This window comes from Cupressus sempervirens, chromosome 7, assembly GCF_028749045.1.
Source record: "Cupressus sempervirens isolate cs-2001-9-10 chromosome 7, ASM2874904v1, whole genome shotgun sequence".
In the NCBI taxonomy this organism is placed as follows: Eukaryota; Viridiplantae; Streptophyta; class Pinopsida; order Cupressales; family Cupressaceae; genus Cupressus; species Cupressus sempervirens.
In genome coordinates, this window is record NC_143124.1 from 874,945,691 (window position 1) to 874,953,892 (window position 8,202).

Below are 8,202 nucleotides of genomic sequence, written 5' to 3' on the forward strand. Positions count from 1 at the left end.
TAAATAATTTGAAATGTTAATGTTTGGAGAGATTAAAATCTTTTTTGGCTTTGCAAATTCAATAGATAAGGATGGTATCTACATTAATCAATCAAAACACATCAAGGAGATATTGAAGAAATTTGGGATGGAAGATTCTAAACCAGTTGGAACACCTATGTCTACTAGACATAAGCTTTCCAAAAATGATGATTCCAAGGAGGTAGACTAGACTACATATAGATCAATGGTTGTAAAACTTCAATATGTAGTGCACACAAGACCTACTATTGCATTAGTAGTTGGTATGGTGGAAAGATTTTCTACTAATCCTAAAGAAAATTATATGATGTCAATAAAAAGAATCATGAGATATTTGAAAGGTACTAAAAATTATGGTTTGTGGTATAAGAAAGGAGGCAGCTTCTAATTGAAAGCATTTACTGATGTTGATTGGGTAGGAAGTGTTGATGACAGGAAGAGCACTAGTGGTGAAGCACTATTTCTTGGAAAGAGGCTAGTATCTTGGAAAAGGAAGAAACAGATTGTATCTCTCAACCTATGGAAAAACTAGAATATGTTGTAGTAGTAGTCAATTGTTCCAACATTGTTTGGTTCAAAAAACTATTGTTAGGTATGAAGGAGGAGACCAAGGAACCATTTGTTATCTTTTGTGATAACACTAGTGCAATCAACATATCCAAGAATCTAGTGATGCATACCAAGACCAAGAATATTGTAATAAAATATCATTTCTTGATAGAATTGGTGTAAGACAAGGAGGTGAGATTGGAATATGTGAATACAAAAGAATAGATTACAAACATATTCACCAAGCCATTACCTAAGGATGCATTTTTGTATCTAAGAGGCAAGCTAGGGGTCATTCCCCTATCTAGAGCTCACTAAATAAAGTTTATTTATGCATCAACAGAGTATTTTGAAGATTATTCAAGTTGATGTAGTATTGACAAAGCAAATTACATATGAATCAGTACATCAAGTAATTGTAAAATATATTGATTGTTGTCTTTGGCATAAGATGTCAAAGAGGGAGAGTTTATCATATTAGAAATTAGAAATTTTGAGTCAAATGTCAAAGAGGAGAGTTTATTGTTAGAAGGAGAAATTGTAGTGACAAAAATCAAAAAAATTAGAGAGATTTATGCCAGAGGGAGTTCTAATGGATGAGAATCAATATGAAACTAAGGATATTATCCTTACTTCTATTTTTCTCTAAAATATTCTTTGTATCATGACATGTTGTGTTTCCATCAATGTCAAAGAGGGAAATTATTGAATAAAAATATTTAATTGTATGTGGTATTTGATGTTATACAAATACCAATTCTTTACTAAGCAATCAGTGTCAGCCAAGCTCACTCGGGCATTGAAGGAAGTTTCCTATTTATATCAAGCATTCCGAGAAAGTTTTCAAGTAAATAGTGTTAACCAATTTCACTCAGTTACCAAAGGAAGGTTGGCATGGAACCAATATTAACCAAGCTAACTCAATTACTAAAGGAAGTCTAAAGGAAATTCTTTTTTGAGTTAATGTTGATCGAGTTGGGTTGGCAAATGAAGGATATTCCTATATCACCATATTGGATCTGACAATTTTGTTGGTTAGTGTTTTCACAAAGGTTTGTGCCCTTGTCAACATTTTTACCTAAGGACAACCTTGTAAAACATGGAAACAACCTCCAAGCTATCGGACCTAAACTATGAGGTTGAGTCTCCAGAGAAGGCCAACTTCCTTTACTATCAGGGTGTACCTAACTACTCCTAGAGAGGAAAAGGGAGAAGGAATGCATGAAAGCAAATCTACCTACTCTAACCTAAGGGGGTGATGCACCAAAATAGAGTGTTCAAACCAATATTTTCACATACATGCACTATTGAACCATCATGACACCAAAAGATATACACATCTAGACTTGCTTTAATATAACAATCACATGCAAATCAAAAAATCCAAATGAATGACATAAGGAAAGATAAGATTCACTTATATACCATTTATAGGCCAAAATAGATACAGTCATGCAAGCTTGCAGATCTCTACAATACACCAATGAGAGGCAAATAGTTTTTGCACTTTACATCAATGGTTGAAAGAGATAAGGATTTCATATAGTTGAGAGGTAAAGGGAATTTACACATGAAATTGCAGAGCAATATTAGAGAAGTCAGAGAAGATTCAACTAGCACAAAATCCACCAAAATTACCTTTATAGCTCAGGCATAACTAAGATACTTTCTCTGAAGTTACTCCACAACCACTGTCATTAAGTCTTACAGAGAATAATCATGTAGATCTAGGGAAAATCCAACCTTGGCGTAGACCTAAGTATAATGAAATCTGATATTCTATTGAAACGGGGCCCTGAGAAGATAGAAACGGTGCCATTAAACTATTTTGACCAAGTAGATGGATAGGATTAGAGGTGGTGGAGTTTTTTCCTTCATTCACTGAGTTCAACATTCATTCGAGAGTGGTTGGCATTGATCATGAGAATCAGATCGTGCAACAAAACTCGATCCGCTTTGTTTCTAGCTCATGAATTAGTAGAAAATAGTAGTCAATAGAATACTACAACTAGAATGGGCCACATGGACCAATTATTTTATTTCATTCTGCCACCCACAAGGTCTTCTCAAGTTTGACCACATCTTTATAACTGACTGCACCACCTCCTCAGAACCCTGACTGTGGCAGTCTCCCAACTGCTAGCCTCTAACTGTTAATGCCTTAGTCGGGCCCACTAGGACATGTGTCACTAAATTGCTATCTCTCTATACATAAAAAGTGAGCACCTTGCCATTGTGAGATAGCGATGATCATAGATCCGCATTGATCATGTGGAAGACATTTGATGCATCACTAAAGAGAAATATGGTGGGCCCCTTGTTGCTATGTCATTTTTTGTAACCTTTGTGCAACTCACCATAGTGAGATAGTGATGGCTATCAATTCAAGATCAAATCAAGGGTAGAGAAACTACACAAAGTACCCTAAAGAGTGGTGGGTCCCATACTTGTTATGTCATGTAGACTAAACATCTTGCAACTTTCCATAGCAAGATAGCGAGGACTGTTGATCTGAGATGATCTGACAATCGAGACTCCTCATGTATTTTATGAAAGGGGCATGGGTCTATACTTCTGTCGCAAAAGAATATGCACTACTAGCAACAAACCAAAACCTTACTTTCATCCTAGTCACCTTTCCACGTCATTTGAAGTCCCACCATGTGTTTATTTATCGGCTGGGTGCTATGCCACTAATAGCGAGAAGCACAAGTTTCTCGATAGAAATATAGCGATCTCTAGTGCCATCAATTTTTTTGGTGTATACGTGTATCCCACTAGATTCCATCGTGTGCCAAACTAATATCTAATGGAGCATTGTCTGGGACCCATCTTCTGAAAAAGTTGTCGTAGGATTACTTTCTATCAAGGTGCTATGTTGCTAATAGTGAGAAACACAAATTTCCTGATAGTGACATAGCGAGCTCCGACGGGTGATCAAAATCGGCACCAGACTTCATTTTTTAGTACCGTAGCAAAATTTTGATGGTCGCTATCTCGCTATGGAAAACAACCTCACAACTTTTCATAGCGAGTAAATGACATCTGTAGATCTATGCAAGATCTGACGATGCAAAAATTTGTAGGCCAACAGAAAGAAATATCATAAGGTTTAATCATTTTATTTTGTATTTCCAAGGCATTAAAATAATATTAAAGATGGGAAGTGGCTGTTGGGTGGGTCAAGTATTCAAAATTCAAATTTTGGTGGGGGTAAAATAAGGTAACATTTCTGGTGACTCAGAGGGGACACAAGCCAACTATGTGTGTGACCAATGACCTTATGCATCCATTGGGCTGTAGAGTCACAAAAGATTTGGATTAGTACACTATGAAACCCTAACCATACCTCTATAGGAACAAAACCCTAAAAAACCCTATCTCTGTAATTGGAACTAGAGACCAACAAACCTTCTACAACCTTCAAAACCTCAAAAAATTGGCTATCTCACAAAGAGAACTTGTGCTCGTGCACTTCTTGGAAAGTTGGAAAACAACAGGAAGAAAAATAAGCTACCTATGTACATGAAACCTCAACCCCTGTCAGAAACATGGTTTGAGATAGATCCCATTGACTAGGATAGGAAAAATTTTACCACCAGGCTTGCTTAATTGAAAAGCATTAACCTGCTTGCAACTGACAATCACATAGGGACCACTCCATAGTGCATAAAATTTTGAGTGTCTCCCTGGTTTTGCCCTGTCTGCATCCCATTTCAAAACTAAATAACCCCCTCTGAAGGTTCTGACCCTAGCCTTCTTGTCAAAGCTCCTTTTCACCTACTGCTGATGTGTTTCTAGCATCTACATGGCCTGACTTCTTTTCTCTTCCAGCTCCATTAGCTCTACCATTCTCACTATCATGGCATCATCTTCAATTAGCTCTAGCTGATGAGCTAGTTCTAGGGATGGGAATTCTAATGAAATTGAAAGCCTTGCCTCTCTACCATATACCAACATAAATGGTGAATTTCCTATTGACCTCTTAGGTGTTATTATGTCAGCCCACAATGCAGTCCTTAACTTTTGATGCCAACACCTTTGGTTATCTTCTATAGTTCTTTTCATAATCCTAATTAGGTTTTTGTTGGATGACTCAGCCAAACCATTACCCTAGGGATAGTAGTTTGAGGATGTGCTTAAGTAGATATTATGGTAAACTGACCATGCACAAATTTGAGCTCCTACAAAAGATTTTGCATTATCTAAAATGATGGTTGAAGGGGCACCAAACCTGGTCACAATTCTATCAAGAAAATCAACAACTAAAGATTCTATGGTGTCCTTCAATGAAACTACCTCTGTCCATCTGGTGAAGTAATTTGTAGCAGCTAAAATCCATTTGTGACCAGAACTAGAAGAAGGATTGATAGGGCTTATGAAATCCAATCCCCATTGAGCAAAAGGCTAGTCCACCTGAATGGGATGAAGAGGAAGAGCTGCAAGCTTTTGCTTACCAAAGAAGAAGGCACATTTTTCACACTCCCTCACATACCTATGACAATCATAGAATAGGGATGGCCAGTAGTAACCAGCCCTCATGATCTTCATTGCAGTTGTCCTTGCTTCCAAGTGACCACCATCAAGACCATCATGAAGCTCTCTGATCATTCTTTTAGCTTGATCTATGTCAATGCATCTTAATAGGGCTCCATTAAAATCTTTCCTAAAAAGGATACCATCAACTATGACATAAGGAATTGACTATAATCTATATTGTCTCCTTTTAGTTCTATCTAATCCTTGAGGATATCCATTTCCTAATAAGAAATTCCTCATATCATCCATCCAGTTCCTTGGGTCATCATTTCTTGCCTCTTGTTGCTTTGTTAGTATCATAGCAACTTCCTCATCTGATTCCTGACATGATATCATCTGTTTACACAACCCCTTCCCTCTTACCAGATTGGTGATCTGGATGTCAACATCATATTCCATTACTTTAGTAATCCAACCAGCTCTCTTCTTACTAATATCTTTTCTTAAAATGAAATCCTTCACAGTCGCACGAGGTACTAACAAATGAATTTTATTATGAGATAGGAGGTGTGTAAATCTCTTTAAAGCTTTGATGACTGCAAGGGCTTGCTTCTCTACATAGTTGTATTTGTCTTCATACTCTTTAAGCCCTTCACTAAAAAAATCTATGGGCTACTCTTCATCTTTATCATTTGTTTGAGTCAAGACAGTAGAAATACTTGACTCACCACCTAGGGTATAAAGGATGAAATCCTTTTCAAAATTTGGATTAATGAGAGTGGGGGCTAAGGCTATGGCTACCTTGATCTCTTCAAAACTTTCCTTCCCTTCCTTGGTCCATGCAAAGACCATACTTTTCTTGAGCATAGTTGTAAGGGGTTTTACCATGGTAGCAAGATTAGGGATAAATCTTCTCACAAAATTTATCCTACCAAGGAAACTTTGCAACCCTTTCTTATGTTTAGGAAGAGGGAGAGAAAGTATTGCTTTTGTTCTTTCTAGATCAATGGTTAAACCATCCTCAAATACAATGTGTCCTAATAATTTTCCTTGATTGGTAGAAAAGACACACTTGCTTGGGTTAAGGGATATCCCAAACTCTCTACACCTTGAGAACACCTGTCTTAAATGATCAAAATGATCTTCTACATTCTTTGAATACACTGTGATATCATCAAGGTAAACTAATACAAACTTTTCAATCATGTTTTTGAAGGCCATCTCCATTGTCTTCTAAAATGTAGCACCTACATTGGTCAGCCCAAATGGCATCTTACAATAAGCATAGGTACCCCATTTGGTAGTGAATGCAGTCTTGTACCTATCAAATTCTTTGACCATTACTTGATTGTAGCCAAAAAATTCATCAAGAAATGAAAACCTCTTTGAACCACTGACCTTGGACAAAACCTGCTCCATGGAAGGGAGAGGATGGTGATCTTTAAGGGAAGCTTGGTTAAGGTCCCTAAAGTCCACACACAATCTAATTTCTCCATTCTTCTTCCTAATAAGCACAAGGTTTGCTACCCATGAAGAGTGCTTGATGGGGAAAATTATATTGGCCTCAATCAATTTGAATAGCTCTTTTCTCATTAAGGGTTCAATCTTGGGATTCACTAGCCTCTATTTTTGTCTTACTGGTTTGACATTATCAATTAAATCTATGGTATGCTGAAACAACCTTGGGTGAAAACCCTTTAAATCATCATACGTCGAGGAAAATATATCATTAAATTCTTGACATAGATGAATAAAACTTTCTTGCTCAATCTCAGAACATACCTTCCCCGTGTTTAAGAATTTTCCATCAACAACCATGACTGGGGTGTGATCATCTTCGTCAGTAGCTAAGTTCATGACTTTTCCTCTTGCTTGTTCAATAGGATTAAAAACACTCACTAAGGTAATGAGACCCTTAGGCAATTTTTTGGAATTGAGATTAATGATTTGATCGCCATACTGATCCTGTAGTCTTGACTGGTTTCTATCTGAAAACTCTGCTTCATTCTACAAGAAGCTTACAATTTTTTCATCAGATTCAAACACTTGCCAATGGATTTTGTTGTCAGGGATGGCAAGCTTTACTACCATTTTTATTTTTTACTTCTTCTTCTCCTCAAGATTCCCTAGCACATCATGAGATGCACCTACTGCTACAAGTCTATCAGCATGTCTATTTTCTTTTCTAGGGATACTTTGAATATTAAATGCATTGAAACCTTCAAGAAAATCCCATACCCTATGTTTATAAGACTTGAGAAAACCATTCTTGGTGATATTTAGATTTCTCACTTGATTAACCACCAACTCACTATCTCCATATACCCTTAAGGCCTGAATTCCTCTTTTTTGAGCAAGTAGGAGACCCTGAATCAAGGATTCATACTCGGCGACATTATTAGTGCAACTAAACTAGAGCCTAAAGGAGAAGTAGTACCTTACTTGTGCAGGAGAAATCAACATTACAATCTTCCTCCACCTGATGATTCATAAAGGAGCAATCACCTTGTCCTTGCACATATGAGGCCTTTTTAAATTGGTCCTCCTTGTATGATTGTCCTACTACATGCTCCTAGATGGTCAAAGCCATAAAGGATTCAACCTTCTGACACATACAACAGGCATAGGAGTAGTTAAAGGAGTGACAAAAATCTTGATCTTGGGCCATGTTTTTTTTAGGAACTATGGCCCTTCTTTGGTTTACATTTGAGGTTGAAGCATGGCTATTCTACCTATTCTTATCAAAAGAATTGTTCCCATAATTCTAATTTGGAGGCCTACCACTGTTCAGAGTTTGATGTTTCAATTGATGAGCCTTACTACCTTGAGCTTGTTGTCTCTCTAAAGTCACCACCTTGTTGCTCACTTTTTGCATTATAGAGAAACTATCCTCCAGCTTCTTCTCTTGACCTTGCAATCTATTATCTATGTTCTCTATGTTTAGCATCATAGATTGCATCATTCCTTGATCTCATCTATTCCATTTGAAGATGTGGAAGCTTGAGGGACTAGAGTAAGGGATTTTGATGTGGAAGTTGTGGGAAGAGGAGCCATCACTGGTTGGTGATTTGGAACATCAGGGAAGAAAGGCATAGGAGGCTTTGGAGCTAGCTTACCTCCTTGTATTGTGATGCTTTCTAACTTTATTGCTAT